Consider the following 17,440-nt stretch of genomic DNA (forward strand, 5'->3'; position numbering starts at 1 on the left):
AAGGGAACCAAGGTTATAGCGGTAATCAAAAGAATGCAATCCATTGACAAAGAACAGACATGGAAAACAGACATACACAACGAAGAACATAAAGTAAGTAAAACCATACATGCAAAGTAACAAAAGTAAATGAGCAAATCAGACTCCACTAAAAACTAGGAGCATGGACCAGGTGCACCGGTATTGTAAGCGTCCTCTGTTTTTCTAGAAACACCCGCCGAGTTTCTCATAAAAAGTCAAGTCCGGGGAAGATAAACGAGGAAAGGTAAACTATGAACCGTTGAATAAATCAGTTTTCGTGGTGCAGATGGATATACCATAACGATCCACGAATTCATGATGACGGCCATAAACTTCTGTAGTGATGACTTCAATCTTGTAGCAACATAACCCTGTTCCAGAAGTCTATTTGTTAGAGTTCTAGCGCGATACAAAAAGTCTGCGTAATTTTCGCAAGCTCTGGCATAACCTATGAGTTGTGATATGAACACTCCATACGCATGAGCCGAAGGGATGTTGCCACAGAGGAAAGGAAAGTTGACAATTCTGAATGAAAAGTCATCACGTTTGTCCTAAAGTTTGGTCAATAGTTTTCCTTTCCCATCGATTTCTAAGTGTAGATATGACTGACTTTACAGTGTCTGTAGTATCCTTTATCTCAAGTTCTTTGGGGTAGATGCGATGTATCAAATCCCCGAAATTAGGATTGTTTAAAGATAATACGTCATCTATATAGCGGAAACTGAGATAAAAGGATCTAGCCAAACGATGTTTTTCCTTTTGGATCAAATCAGCTATAAAGTCAGCCTCATAAGAGTGAAAGAATAGGTCAGCAAGTAAAGGAGCACAATTTGTTCCCAAATTTGAAAAAAAAGTTTCCCAAAGAAAAGTTGATACTATAGAATGAGAAGTCATAGCGTTTGTCGTAAAGTTTAGCCATGCGTTTTTCTTTTCCATCGGTCTCTAAGAGTAGGACAAGATATCAGAAAATACACTATCTGTAACATCTTGTGACCCGGCTAAGAAAGCAGCAGTCAATAAAAACTTTTAGAATATGTTGTGTTGACAATAATATATTAAATGGGTCATGGCGTGACTCACAAATAAGTTAGCTTAACTTAAGTAATTACGATGGTTTGTTGATAAATCAATACCAAATAATTTTGGATTAAATAAAAACTTTTACCGATTGATTTTGAACATTGATATAAGCGATTACGTAAACATGAAATATTAGTTTTTGAATTCATTAAAAAATATGGTTTAAAAATTCGAAAAGGAATTTCTTTTATCTTTGTGAATATCGGCAACCATTCGAAAACATCCAAATAGAAAAAAAAACAAATAAGCGACATCAAAATCAGGAGACATGGTCAAAACGTAAAAGTAGGAAATACAAAATGTATACAGCAGAATTATTTATAATTTGGTTAACATTAACCGCTCCTGAAGGGTATCTTTTTTGTCAACAGTACCCGCCACATTGCAAGTGGGCGTCAAAGTCGGCAATTTGTCAATCCGGTGAGACATGAAACGTAACTTTAGATATATTATTTCATTAGTGCGACAGATGCATTATTAATTTAGTTAATCAGATTGTGATGACGATCACGACCACATACTTCTGTAATGATGAAGACGTCAAAGGCTAAACACGTTCCTTCATTAAGTAGTTCAAATAAGTTACATTTTGATGGAATGATTTTAGTCTTACTCCAAGTATTTGATATGCTTTTCATTTTAACTGTTTTGACTTGGACTGTTAATAATTTCTTAGAACCAAACAATGCGATCAGATTTGTTTCAATGAAAGAGTAATCAATGGAACCAAGGTTATAGCGGTAATCAAAAGAATGTAATCCAGGGACAAAGACCAGACATGGAAAACAGACATACACAATGAAGAACATAAAGTAACTAAAATCATACATACAAGGTAACAAAAGTAAATGAGCAACTCGGACTCCACTAAAAACTGGGAGCATGACCAGGTGCACCTGTAGGGTAAGCGTCCTCTGCTTTTCTAGAAACACCCACCGAGTTTCTCATAAAAAGTCAAGTCCGGGGTAGACAAACGAGGAAAGGAAAACTATGACCGGTTGAATAAATATGTTTTCATGGTGCAGATGGATATACCATAACGATCCACGAGTTCATGACCCTACTCCAAAAGCCTATGTGTTAGAATTCTAGCCCGATACAACAAGTCTGCGTAGTTTCGGTAAGCTCTGGCATAACGTATGAGTTGTGATAAGAATTAACGCCATACGTAGGAGCCGAAGGGATATTGCCACAGATAAAAGGAAAGTTGACAATTCTGAATGAAAAGTCATCACGTTTGTCATAAAGTTTGGTCAATAGTTTTCCTTTACCATCGATTTCTAAGTGTAGGTCAAGATATGAGGCTGTTAATTTATCAAGTTGTATACGTTTGGAGATCTTGCTTGCTTAAGTGCTTTGTAAAGTACAACAAAAACAAAAAAAACAAAACATTGTGATTAGATCGACGAACAGGAAATGTTTAAAACCAATTGACAAAATCATAAATTACACAAATTGAATTGAAGAAACGTACTAATAATTATTCAACCCGAACTTTACCTTAAATTGGATGTCATTTATTTTTCTCTGACCAAGTCAAGTACCAGGTCAAGTAGCTGGTATGATATAAAATCCTAATTAAATAGGAAACAAAAACTACGGTATAAGGAAAAATTGTTCTCTTAGTCACCCCAAGTTGATGTAAAGTTTATTGTAAAATCTTCAGTGTCACGGCAACATGATCTTGTTCCAAAAGCTTTTTGCCAGAAGTTTAGAATGGTACAAAAATTTTATGTAGACCTAACAAGCACTGGCATAACGTATAAGTCGTGAATTAAAAACATCAATATGCGGAGACTTAAGGAGTATCCAGGATGATAATGATGACAACAGACATTTTCAATAGTATACAAAGTCTGCATAAACAAGCTTTGTTAGTATTAAATTGATCTATTTCAAATTTGACATGGCAACTCTAAGAATACCTACGGTTTTGTATCAGAATTTTCATCATATTAACCCAAGTGTTTTTGTTGACTTGTTTTTTACGCCGAAGAATCTTTATGCCAACACATGCAGAATGCTATTCACCTGAAAAAGAAAAGAAACGTAGTGATGACTTCAATCTTGTAGCAACATAACACTGTTCCAGAAGCATAATTGTAAGATAGCAAGATACAAACAATCTGCGTATGAGTTTTCATATGAAAACTTCATACGCAGGTGCAGAAGGGATGCAGCCACAGATGAAAGGAAAGTTGATAATTTTAAATGAAAATTCATCACGTTTGTAGTGAATTTTGGTCAAAAGGTTTCCTTTACCATCAAATTCTAAGTGTAGGTCAAGATATTAGGCCGACTTCCCAGTGTCTGTAGTATCCTTCATCTCAAGTTATTTGGGGAAGATGCGATGTATCAATCCCCGAAACTAGGATTGTTTAACAATAATGCGTCATCTAAATACGGAAACTGAGTCAACCTCATAAGAGTGAAAGAATAGATTAGCTAGTAGAGGAGCACAATTTGTTCCCGTTGGAATGTCGACCGTTGTTGAAAAAACGAGTCCACCAGATAGGACAAATATGTTGTCGATAAAAAATTCCAGCATTTAAAAAAAAAACAAAAAAAACATCTTCTGTATAATTGGAAGATGGTTTGAATTATTTTTTTTTACAATATATGAAGAATCTCTCTCAAAACCTATATATTTGTATCAAAGTGCAACATCTTTTTTTGTGGAGATATATAATGTTTTTAAGTCGGAATTTTAACTGAGTATGGGGAATAGAAGTATACAGTGCTAAAAAATCATAGGTTTTAATGCTATTATATTCTGATAATTATCTTGAATTGATGGGTCTACAAAAGTTCTTTCGATTTTTTTTAGAATCCACGTTGACTTAATACCACTACGGGAGTAACAAGTGTTGTGGTAAGACTGGAGACCCTCTTTGACAGCTGTAAGTATAGAAGTTAAAAGTTTTGAAAGAAGTTTGTTGGTACATTTCGCAGATACAGCCATGTAACGTTGGATTCTTGTTGAGTTTAGAAATTCAGTACATAGACGGTAAATCACAATCATCGTCTTTGGTAGATAGACCAAAAGAGGATACTAGAAACAGGTTATCCACCATCTCTTCTTTGGATAGTGTAGTGGCAGTATAGGTCTTATCACTGCTACTATTTTCTACATCTACCTATGATAATAAACATTGGATGTAATACCTTTTGTTGCTTTGGGCTTTGTTTGCTGGTACAATATATTCTTCATGTATAGTAGATTTAGGTTATGAAATACCCACACATGTAATTTACCCTTGATTTTGTTTTTATATCTGATAATTTGATAACACTTTATGTTACTAGAGGGAGGTTTGTTTTTAAAATGTAGAATAGAAATCGAATTTTTGACACTCTGAGTCAAGGATAACTTTCAGTTCATGAACATTTACGAACTTAACGCTATATGGACACATAGCAAATTTAAAACTAGCTCAAGATTGAAAGTATGAGGACAATTGTCTAAGCCGCAGCAGTTGTTTAAAAATTTTAATTTTGCTAAATAAAATAAACCCGGAAGCATGCTAATGGGCTTGTATGGAACATATGTAGTTAAAAATCATTCTCTGGTATTTTATGCATTCTCGAACAAAAACAGACCAGTATCACAAATCTTCATGATGAAACAGCAAAATACAAAGTCAAAGATTTAGATATACGAATTGTTGCTGATAAAATATTTTAGTCAAATGGTTGTGGGGAAAGTAAAAGGAGTCGTGATTTTGAAACAGCGTTACAGAAATTAAAGAAAAAATATATAATGATTTCATGCAAAAACAAAATGGGTCGTGAGATGTATATTTTACAGGCATCTGACTAGATTCCAAAAGAAATGATACAAATACATTACATTTTTTTTCAAGGCGTGCGTAATGAAAAAGCAATGATTGTTTGATTGATTGTTGGCGTTTAACGCCCTAGAAGTAATATTTCAGATATATCTAGGCGATTAACATGAAATGGAAGATAAAATGAACATAAAATGATGATGAAATGAAAAATAATGATGAAACACAAGTATAATAAGGACGCAGAATTTTAAATGCCACTGGAAATAGGAAGAAGTGCACGGGTAAGGTCGGGCAATTGAACTTCCTGAGGCGGACCGCAAAGGTTCCTACTGCGATGGAATACCACAGCAGGGTTCTTTACCACCTCTATGGTTTGCGGTCAGGTTTTTCCGTATTATGGCCTGACGACCCCTGCATGTAGCATGCCAGGGAAACCCCATTCCACCACCTGGGGTACACAACCCAGTTGCATTGTGAGCAGAGCGCCTTAGCCCCTGGCAGGGTTCCGAGCACTATTTAGTCGCTTTTTACAACAAGCTTTGCGTCGTTTCTGGTGTATTCTTTTGACACTCGGACCCGCACGGGGCGAAAAAACAATGAAAACACTCTTACAATATAAATTATATAAATATTAACAGCAAAATCTGCAGCGAGCATAATATGAAATGCGCTTTTTATTGTCGTTTCGATATAGAGTATGTGTTTCATTGTTTTATTTTTTTTTCTATGTTTAATCACATGAAGAATGATGAGAAACGTGCAAGTAAGTAACTTTTGTATATAAAAAACTCTTGCCAATCGTCTTATTGGGTCTTAAAAGATAGTTTACATTTTCTACGAAATTGAAAGGTCAAATTGTTTATAACTTACTTTCGACTTCCATAATACACAGTGTATATGACTCCATTTTCAGCTTCAATTGTTAAAGAACATTAGTAGTTTTGCTGTACAAATATTTCGCTCATCAATAAACTCAACCTTATTATCCTTTTAATATATTTTGCCATTAATATTGATGTCATTTTAGTTTTAACATATGGTATAAAGGTTAATTGACATAAAATATCGACTCGAAGTTCTAATTCTATAGAACTCATTCAACATACTTAACAGAAGAATACAATATAACTCCACTACAGTCAATTAAATGAAATTAGAAATGATATTTGGTAAAATAATTTTTTTGAAATTGGTTTTGTCTTGATGAACGAGTGATGAATCAGTGTTACTTTTTATTTGCTATTTTTATTGCTGGCATGCTGGGTTTAAGGAATGAAATATGTATGGAAAGTTAGAACTTTTCAAATGAATAATGTCATTTGCATTAAACACGACATGGCTATTGTTATATTGAAAGGGAGTATTTATACACATGGTCAAGTTACTTATCAACATGAACGAACATTCAAATTGGGTATTTGTGTACTTTTGTTTATGAGGTATCATCAACATAATGATACATTAAGTTTATCTTAGAGGATCATGGAAATAAATACATCAACTTCTACAAACTTTAAATAATAAAATTTGAATATATATTTTTTAAAAGTGAATATTACATGTATGCAACTGAAGATATAAATAGACATTAAAAACATAACACTGCTGGAGGCTGAGACACTCAATGGTGATATTCAAAGTTCTTTAATGAAGCTCTGACGAGTTAGGGGACATTTCTAAACAAATTCCCAAGAGTGTCTGATTTTTTATAGTCTTTCATTTTGTTGCGTTGTTTGATTCTTTTTCGCACTTAAAAATCAAGTTAGTGACAAATTTAAACACGTCCCGCTTGCTGCTCTCCTTGTATTTATACCCAATAAAACATTTTAGTGTGACATCGCAAACGTCGAGTGTTAATCTCAAGCATGGCTGAGATCGGGAAATTTTCCATATAGTTTAGAAAAAGAATAAGGGAAGTATAATGTCATAATCATTATAATGAAAAATAGGTCGATCGAGCCTTTGGCTATTTATGAAGTAAATTCAAATTGTCTGAAATCAAGTAATAGGGAAGCACATTAAGCTCACTTTTGGTAGACTAAATAAATCGCGTTTCAAAAATATACTTTTGTGAATAAACGCAAAGTATTCAATATATAAGAAAATGGAAAAACACATTCATGAAAAATTATTCACAAACCGGTGGAGGCCGAGATTGTATTCCCATTTGCTTGCCAAGATTAGAAATAACAGGAAGAAAATATCATGAACTAAATTAAACTAAATTATGGACATGACAATATGTTAAAGATCATTTAATTTCAATGCGATAGTAATTGGAATCGATGTCAGCCAACATCTGTCTAGGAGGCGATATTTATTTACATGAAAATCGTCATTGTAATTGCTATATAAGTACATATACAAGAATCAGGTGTCCACGAGATAGGTATCGTGTGTGATAAAAACAATTCTTTACATATCATCTATCGTCTTCCAAATTCTTACTTTGCATTTTTATACTTTTCTTGTATACTATTTTGCACATTTTATAGAAAAAAGACAGATGACCTATGTGGACGATGCATTTTTGAAATTGAAGTTAATTAGTTTTTAATCCACGATTTTTTGTCTTTACACACATGTACTTTATTTGCATCGTTAGTATTTGAGATGATTTTTGCAGCCCTTTTTTCGAATTAAACGACTAATTCCAAGTGATGTAGTAGTATTTACCCAGGACGATGTATAAAAATGTTACTTTGATAATATAATCATTGCATAAGTATTTTTATTAGATGATTGTTGTTGTTGTTGTTTGTTTTTTGTTTTGTTTTTTTTTGTTTTGTGATTATTTTGTTTGCTTTTGTTTGCTTGATTGTTTGGTCTTTTTTGGTTCTTTTTTGCTAAAATTTTCATTTTAGATAATATCATAGATTTAGTAATGACATCATTAAACTAACGAAAATGGGATACTAAATGTATATGGCTTATGTTATTTCGAGAAAGTATCGGGTAAATACATGAAAGCGTCGAATACACAACATCATTTGTGCGTTGCAATTTGTGACGTAGTCTAAAAGATAATGCAGTCTACTCTCATATGCCACCTTTACCTTTACATGTAGTAATTGTAATAAGAATAATATAGATAATATTAACTAAAACATGAGATAAAGACACTGTAAGAAGGCGTCGGTTAGAATGATTGAAGGAGTAATCAGAGAAACCAAGGTTCTAGCGATAATCAAAAGAATGTAATCCAGGGACAAAGACTAGAAATTGAAAACAGTCATATAAAACAAAGAACATAAAGCAGCAAAAATAATACTTACAAAGTAACAAATGTGAAAGAGCAATCCGGCCTCCACTTACAACTAAAGAAAGTTCTTTGCATAAAATATGAAATTTTAAGCCAAAAATGTCATCTGGGTCAGTAAAAACCTAGAAAAAACTTGACAGAAGATACCGCCAGCTTATTTTGCGTCTACTTATTGTAAAGTCGAACAAAAAAATGTTTTATTAACAAGTCATGAACGAAACAGGCTTGATTTGATCTTTAATGTCCATTTCTCCACATCAGGTTATAACGAAATAATTATAGCGTGAGTGCATACAGAGTATACATTTGTTGGTGCATGAGTCACATCTACATTTATTTCGTTGTTTATTTTCCTTAATGTTTGTGTTTGGTATACAATAAAGATTCATGATGCAATGTAAATGGTCTTGCAGCTTCTATCTAAAGCCTATCTGGCCGAGTGGATTAGGGTGCTCCACTTTGTGCAGGCGGTGTTGTTTTAATAGATATCACAGCGGTACGAGTTCCACGGAAGGAACGACCAAAACTTTGCTTCGATAATTCGACAGTTCTAACATAGTTGGGAATTTTTCAGACCCTTCAATGCTTACATTATATGTTCTACATCAATTTGATCCGATTGAGCAGTGCAGCGAATTGAGTAGTACCATTCTTAGACGTTTTGTATGTCAATTTGGGGAAAAACCATTCGATTACTAAATTCTTCCAGGCAAAATGCATAATTATTTTTGCGCTTTATACTAATACATAGTCGTGGTAAGTGGCAGTTTATCATTGATGTTCAACGAGTTCACGTGTTCGGATGAATAATTTTACTATATGTTCCACTTACAGGGAGAATCAAAGAATGCGTGTAGACATTGTTGGTTGTTATTACCTTTTATGGGTTTATATATTTCTCTGTTATAAACAGTTGCCCCACACATTTTTGCATTTGCGTGAACTGTTAAGTGATATTAACAATTTTCACATGAGCACAATTATTGCTGAAACCGACTTTTTCGTCTTTGCACTTAAGGTGTTATATTGTTTTGGAGAAAAAAACTATTTTCGTGAATAGTGTCAAAAAGCTTTATGTCAGGGGTGCGTGTAGTCTTTGTTGATATCAATATTACAGAGGTTTTGTGGTCGTCAGGGATAATAAATCTTACACTTTTTCGCGATGACAATCGATAAAAAATGATAATTTTGTTTATTACCGTCCAAAATTATATGTAGGTTCAAGTAAAGAGTATGGTTTGGCAAAATAACAATGCAAAAGGTACCGTATCACGTCAGTCTTAGTTCTTATTACTATATGTAGATGCAATAAAGTGTCTCAAAGGCAATTTTAATGTCAAATAAAATTCATTTAATAACATGAAATGTGTGTGCTTAGCTTTTCAATTGCAATGTCTTGCAAAAAAAATTACAAGGAGTAAACTTTTATTAAATGCATATCTTCGTCAAATTGTTGAAATTTTGAGTGAAAACAGATAAGTATTATGAAGAACAAATTGAGGCTCAATGAATCACTATAATTACAAAAAAATGCGTTTTACAACAGCAAAATAACAAAATAATAAACATTGAAATCATACTAAACATACTTAAATTTAATGGGTCAATTTTAAAATGTTTGATAAAAAGTATTATCCACAACAAATATTTAAAAGAAAATACATGAGTGTCTTCTGACAAGAAAACTCTGTATCCGTGCAGTTCTGTCAATGATGAACTTCATTTGAAAATCTGCTTTCAATAATGCCAGATAAACAAATTATTAAGTTTTTCCTTTGAAGTACCAAAAAATGGTTTGTCAATATTACGCCAGATATTCTTAAAACCATCATTAAAACTAATTAAACAGACTAGACATATAATTGTGCAGTAAACTTTTATTAAACTTAATTTCTACATAATCAAATTACATTCCTACAGAATGAACTTGATTGAAATGTTAAAGTAAGTTGGAGAAAACTGGGTGTAATTTCACTAAAGCAAAATCCCCACCACACATACCAGAAACCATATGGTTAAAATACAAACAAACGTACCAACAGGTAGTTCATGTGGCTTCAGTCTAAAATCAAATTGCATAAAATAGCATACCATAAATAAAGCTTATGCAAAAAAAACATTAAGTAGGTATTATAAATAGTTATAGAGAAAATTGAAACGAAAACGTTGTAGAAGAATGAACGGATGGGCATATACTGTGATCAATAAATTCCACTAGAAAATAATCCGAGCTGCATTAAAGATACACACAGAATTGATTGTAAGTTTTTTGTCTTCTATCGAATGATCCTGGCTTATGCACGGTAACCAAATAATACTGAGAACGCAATGTGATACTGGAATGAATTGCCATCTTTGATTAGGAATCACATCATAACGGTCGACAGGAGTTGGGAACTTGCAATAGTAATGACTGTAGTTTTAAGAATTTATAAACCTATGGAAGAGTAATCAAGGGAACCAAGGTTATAGCGGTAATCAAAAGAATGTAATCCAGGGACAAAGAACCAGACATAGAAAACAGACATACACAACAAAGAACATAAAGTAACTAAAATCATACATACAAAGTAACAAAAGTAAATGAGCAACTCGGACTCCACTAAAAACTGGGAGCATGGACCAGGTGCACCGGTAGGGTAAGCGTCCTCTGCTTTTCTAGAAACACCCGCCGAGTTGCTCATGAAAAGTCCGGGGTAGACAAACGAGGAAAGGAAAACTATGACCCGTTGAATAAATCAGTTTTCATGGTGCTGATGGATACACCATAACGATCCACGAGTTCATGATGACGGCCATAAACTTCTGTAGTGATGACTTCAATCTTGTAGCAACATAACCCTGTTCCAGAAGTCTATTTGTTAGAGTTCTAGCGCGATACAAAAAGTCTGCGTAATTTTCGCAAGCTCTGGCATAACGTATGAGTTGTGATATGAACACTCCATACGCATGAGCCGAAGGGATGTTGCCACAGAGGAAAGGAAAGTTGACAATTCTGAATGAAAAGTCATCACGTTTGTCCTAAAGTTTGGTCAATAGTTTTCCTTTATCATCGATTTCTAAGTGTAGGTCAAGATATGAGGCTGACCTCACAGTGTCTGTAGTATCCTTTATCTCAAGTTCTTTTTGGGTAGATGCGATGTATCAAATCCCCGAAATTAGGAGTGTTTAAAGATAATACGTCATCTATATAGCGGAAACTGAGATTGAAGGATCTAGCCAAACGATATTCTTTCTTTCTGATCAGATCAGCTATAACGTCAGCCTCATAAGAGTGAAGGAATAGGTCAGCAAGTGAAAGAGCACAATTTTTTCCCATTGGAATGTCGACTGTTTTGTTGAAAAACACGTCCACCACACTGGACAAATATGTTGTCGATTACAAAATTCCAACATTTTGTAAACATTTTCCTCTGTATATTTGGAAAATGATTTGGAATTATCTATTATATTTACAAAGTATAAGGAATCTCAACCAAGAACTATGTCCGTTATAGTAGGGTATTGAACATTATTAGAAGTTAGAATTGGGTAAACAGTTGCAGTCTCATTCGACAGAAGTTTTTTTTTAAGTTTTGTCGTCGTAATCTACCATGGTCTCGTCTCTTAAAAACATTAAGGCTTTCAGTGGTACCCTCAACTCCTCCTAACGAAAGAGTATTTTATATTCGAGTCAAACACAACAAAAGTTTTATACAATACAATCAACAACTGGCTGCATGTAAAACTAAGTATGAGCATCTCTTTAGTTTATTTTATGCATTTGCTAGTAGGGATGTCAATTTAAAACGATTGTTTTATCCTGAATTGCATTCTTTTGATTTCCGCTACAATCTTGATTCCCTTCATTACTTTTTCATATATTTCATATATTTCATTTATTTAAAATTCGAATTGTATGAACAAGTACTCGTAAAAATGCACCAGTGTTTTAATCCTGAATATTGTGTCCATCACTGCGGTCGTTGCGTTCGTTACTTTTTATGTATTATTTTGATTGGTTTATGTTCTTTGTTGTGTTTGTCTGTTTTCCATGTCTGGTCTTTGTCCCTGGAGTACATTCTTTTGAATTCCGCTACGACCTTGATTCCCTGGATTACTCCTTATATGCTTGAAAGAAGGCTACAAAATATCTAGGTCCTTTATCGAATTTTGAATTGTATTTGTTCAGAAATATTCCAGGAAACAACGTCTTTCTGCAAAAATCACCCTTTGTTGTCACCGATACCTGCATATATGCTCTTTGTGTCATCAATTTTTCAGTTTTGACATATGTACAAAAGGCACTCATGCTTCGCAGTTAAACATAACTTTTGCAGATATCTTATCTTTAAGACAATAACAAACTTCAATTACAAAAATAATATGTTTTTTTTTCGCATAAAAGATATGCACGAAGATTAAAGGTTATATTTTACAAAATCACTTAGATATTTATATATTTTGATATTTAACACGGTAAAATGCCAACACAACCTTTACATTTAAGATGCATAAAACATAATAATTCTGGAATAATTTTAAATAATGTTAAATTACAGTATATGAAAGATATGTAAATGTTTCAGATTTTTGCAAGAAAAACAAATGCGACATACACATAATTGAGTGTTTGACCTTGTAACATATTTTCATCGTCCTGCGTCTACTAATGATGACGATGACATTGCTATTTCGACGAGACATTTTCTGCTTAAAAATATTATGTATTTTGGTCGTGTGTCATACTATTAAAGTAAATCGGCGAAAAAAGATATCATGCTTCACAACTATAAGAAGTTAATCAATACTAAGTTTTTTTCCTTAAAAAAATATATAACCAAATTATTGTTCCAATAATATATGCACTGCAGAACAAATGAAGAAGTAATCAAGGGAACCAAGGTTATAGTGGTAATCACAAGAATGTAATCCAGGGACAAACACCAGTCATGGAAAATAGACATACACAACAAAGAATATGACGTAACTAAAATCATACATACACAGTGACAAAAGCAAATGAGCAACTCGAACTCGATTAGAGAATCAAATAGAAAGGATCGGTAAGGATTATCGCTTTATCATTTTTTTTTAAGAATTGGTAATGATACTAAACGAATTTGATATCTGAATTAAATTCGTTTTTTCCTCCCGAAAGTAACTTGTACATTATACAAACGTCATGTGGCAAATTCCAGTCATGTGTTTAAATGAGATCTCTAAAACTGAGCAGGATAAAGGTAACTGCCCGTTTTTCAAACAATACTTGATACATTTAATTTAAAACATTATGCATGTATGCAATGTAACCCTTTAAGATAAAAGTTGATATCAAAACATGACAAACCGGCCTTTCAACAAAGGTAAAGACTAAAGTGAATTTTTACGACATAAGATGAAACTGCAGAACCAAATGATAGAAATATGTTATACTTTTCAGACTTTCAAACTTTATGTATACTATAAATTGAAGTCCACAATTAATGTTTAATTGAAATTCCTGGAGAGACATTGTTATTACTTTCGATTGTCCGACTGACCGATCTTCCATTATAGACAATCATCGCCTACTCTAAATTTTGATTAAACTGCAATATCATTAGAGGTGGATTTATGATATCATACAGATAAAGGAATTAAGAGATTAACAAAGCCATCTGATCAGGATGTTCAAAAGTTCACGAAGCGATTACTTAATAGGTTACTAATTTATCGAAAGAATAAAATGAATGTTGATAACTGTATCAATACTGTTTTTTTGCAATTATGTCGTGATATTTCAATGCTATGTGAGTAATTTCATTTTCACATTTTTTTATTAGACGTAAAACCATAGAAGGAATCTGATTTCTATGAATGTCACTTTGGTTTGCTTTCTGTCGTGACTCTTGACCTTTGTTATTAGTCAGCCGGGATGGTTTGCTATTAACGAACGTGACATTGTTGAAAACAAATGTTAAAGAAAATTGTAAGAAAAGACAAATCTTTGTCTTAAAAAAATACCATCCTTAGAGAGGGAATGTACAAGGAGTTCCCTTGCATTATTTAAAAAAAAATATTAGACTTTTTCAAATTAAGTTTGTAGGCAGAAATAATGTTTCTTCATTGTACAAGCTATAAGGGATTGTTTCGAGATACATTTCCATATTTATTAAATACAAGTGGGTTGTTGTGATATCATAGGAGTGCTACTAACGTGAATGCCACACATGATTTTCTGTTAATGAAATACAAAATATCAAGGACAACATGGTCAGTAAACATAGATAAATATCTTTAAAAATATAGCCAACAAATGCAAAGTAAAACAACACAAATCATAACTTACAACTTTTAAACCTACCTTATCTACAATAATTTCTTCTAATAAATTCACGAAAGTAAAAAAAGACGCAAAGTAGAATTTAAACATCGACAACTACCTACTATATACATGTAGTAACTTTCGAATGAATAAAAAAAATATACACGAACAGGGTTTGAATTTACCCATTAAAGTGACCTTTTGGGGGATTTTCCCGTTTGGTTTGAAGTCGACTAAAAATGGAAATTCTAACATACCAAGTTAAATCTTGTTTTACTTGTTCTATTTGGCTTCAGCTGGCTGTGAAAAAAATATTAATATTGACTGATATTGAAAACGTCAATTTTCCTCAAGAACATATATTCATTATTTAATCGTGGTATTGAAATTTAGGAATAATTGTAGTGTCTTCGAGCTTATTAGCACCAATCTGTGTGAGATTACTTTTTAAATGTCTCCAAAAGTCATCCGTTTCCACCTTCCGAAAACATTTTCATGTGGGCATTTCAATAGATTGTCGATCAAATTGTATAACAAGCTTTTTCAAAGACCTGAGGGATCTTTGTTATGCCATAACAATTTCTTTTCTTATTTCATATACTCATGATGCTGGGAGAATCAGACAAAACACAGAACAATTGTAAAAAAGAAAACAAACATAAATAACAAGCAATATTATCTTTTGTGTTGTACCTATTTCCATGACAAAGAAAATAACTTTCTCTATATGCTTTTTCATCTGTTCGTATAGAAGACACCTTTTTGCTCAGTTGATGTATCGTTACAAAAACTTTCAAGACATTAGTTTCCTTTTCTATATAAGATTTCTTGTAATAAGTGGAAACATTGAATCATTAATGACCGTCGAGACGTATTCGATCTAACATGAATATTATGTTAGGGATACAAAATGAGTGGTTTAGTTATTTGACTTCATGAAAATAAGATGTAGACTTTAGACAAATTAATTGCTAAATAGGGTTTCTACAGTCAGTTACATAATAGCATCTACATCATTCAAATGCTTTTACCAAGTAAAAATAATAAAAGCTGAACACGTTTCATGAACTCGTGGATCGTTATGATGTACCCATCAGCATCATGAAAACTAATTTATTCAACGGGTCATGGTTTACCTTTCCACGTTTGTCTGTCCCGGACTTGACTTTTTATGAGCAACTCGGCGGGTGTTTCTAGAAAAGCAGAGGACGCTTACCCTACCGGTGCACCTGGTCCATGCTCACAGTTTTTAGTGGAGTCCGAGTTGCTCATTTACTTTTGTTACTTTGTCTGTATGATTTTAGTTACTTTATGTTCTTTGTTGTGTGTGTCTGTTTTCCATGTCTGGTCTTTGTCCCTGGATTATATTCTTTTGATTACCGCTATAACCTTGGTTCCCTTGATTACTCTTCCGAAAAATAAAATCATGAATATAACAAATTTCGATATGCTATACACGTATTTTAATGTGAAAACTCTCAGCAGCATCTCATCATCGAAATAAAAAAAGTAATAGCAAAACTATCATAACAAAAGAAGCCAAATCCATCAGCAAGAGGTCCAACCATGTTCAATACAAGGAATGAACCCTCCGTTTTAGGGTTTTTTCATGTTTCATTTGTTGGGTATTTTTTAAATTTATATTATTAGATTTTTTATAAATATGATCAATAATATCTGACATAATTTTGGGGTCCGACAAGTCTTTATTCGTTAAAGTGTTTAAAGTGTTGATTTGTTTTTTAAGTCCACTACCACTGATGTTTGCAATGCAACTTACCTGTATATTTACCTTCTTCGTTTTGTTTTGAATATTACTCAAGTATATAATAAATTAAGATTGATATTATCTTAAACGTGTATGTTTTATATTAAATAGCACATACCTAAAATGGAAAAGTCTATTTATTTCTATATACATTGGTATAATTGTACAATTTGACATTAATGGGAACTATTTGTGAAAAATAAAAAAAAGATAGAAAAGACTACATATTTTGATCTTTGTATAAATTAATGATACAAACAATATTTGCAGAGATGGAGGATTGTGCTTTTGTTAGAAATTCAAAAATCGATATCATAATAGCCTAGATGCCAATGTTTAACTGAGAAATCACGTCAGACGTCAGAGCAATCGTTGTGTGAATCTCCAATTGCTTCCCGTAACCTTTGTAAAGCCTCCATTGGCTTCATTAATAACGCATCCATTGTCCAAGCTTTGTTCTACTCTTCTACTTTGTAACCATGTTTTATGTTTTCAGAGAATTTACTTGATATTGAGTCAGAAATATTTGTAAAGTTAAGAACAAAGAGAAAGTACAATGTGTCGCTATAAACAAATGATATGGCAAATCATTTTAAATTGATCTATTTACTCTGATTTTTATTTCCCGCGTTTTAGGGTATGTCTTTTTTCTTTTATTCAACAAGAGCATTTCTTTTAATTCATAAAAGAAATCAAGGGAACCGAGGTTCTAGCGGAAATCAAAAGAATGCAATCCAGGTATAAAGACCAGACATGGAAAACAGACAAACACAACAACGAACATATAGTACCTAAAATAAAACATACAAAATAGCAAAATTAAATGAGCAACTCGGACTCAACTAAAACAAGGAGCATGGACCAGATAGACCGGAAGGGTAAGCGTCATAATATAGGGCAACCAAAGATAATTAGTCATAGAAACTATTTGTGTAATAAACAATCAAACTTTGTTATTGAAAAACAATGTTGTTTGGTTTCTTTTTTTCACAAGGATAGTAAATGGTTTGTTTTCCTTTGTATGGGTGAGGAATATTTTATTTAATAACGTTTTACAATGATCTGATTTTGAGAAGGATTACTTGAATATGTAGATGTTGGTCAAATTTCCGATTTTACAACAACTTTACATTGTGAAGAACAATCACTCTTGCAAAGTGCCACTTTCATAAACAATACATATAATCGCCATCTCCTTAGTAAAATAATTGAAGACAAATAACTAGAAATGG

At 32.8% G+C, this 17,440-nt stretch overlaps 1 protein-coding gene across 3 annotated transcripts in view; it reads right to left on the minus strand.

The window, feature by feature from the left end:
- LOC148616098 (putative G protein-coupled receptor 139) overlaps positions 1 to 17,440 on the minus strand; it is a 49,425-nt gene that overhangs the window by 16,742 nt on the left and 15,243 nt on the right. For 2 of the 3 annotated variants that reach the window (XR_015921903.1, XM_088581570.1), the window contains exon 2: positions 3,031 to 3,132. The gene's annotated coding sequence lies outside the window, so the exon portion shown is untranslated. Of the gene's footprint in view, positions 1 to 3,030; positions 3,133 to 5,762; positions 5,844 to 17,440 lie in introns of those variants that run through there. The other variant, XM_088581571.1, reaches the window with a different exon arrangement.

The sequence above is a fragment of the Perna viridis genome, chromosome 5 (genome assembly GCF_037379345.1).
Source record: "Perna viridis isolate PV_CMFRI_1.1 ecotype Kerala chromosome 5, ASM3737934v1, whole genome shotgun sequence".
NCBI lineage: Eukaryota > Metazoa > Mollusca > Bivalvia > Mytilida > Mytilidae > Perna > Perna viridis.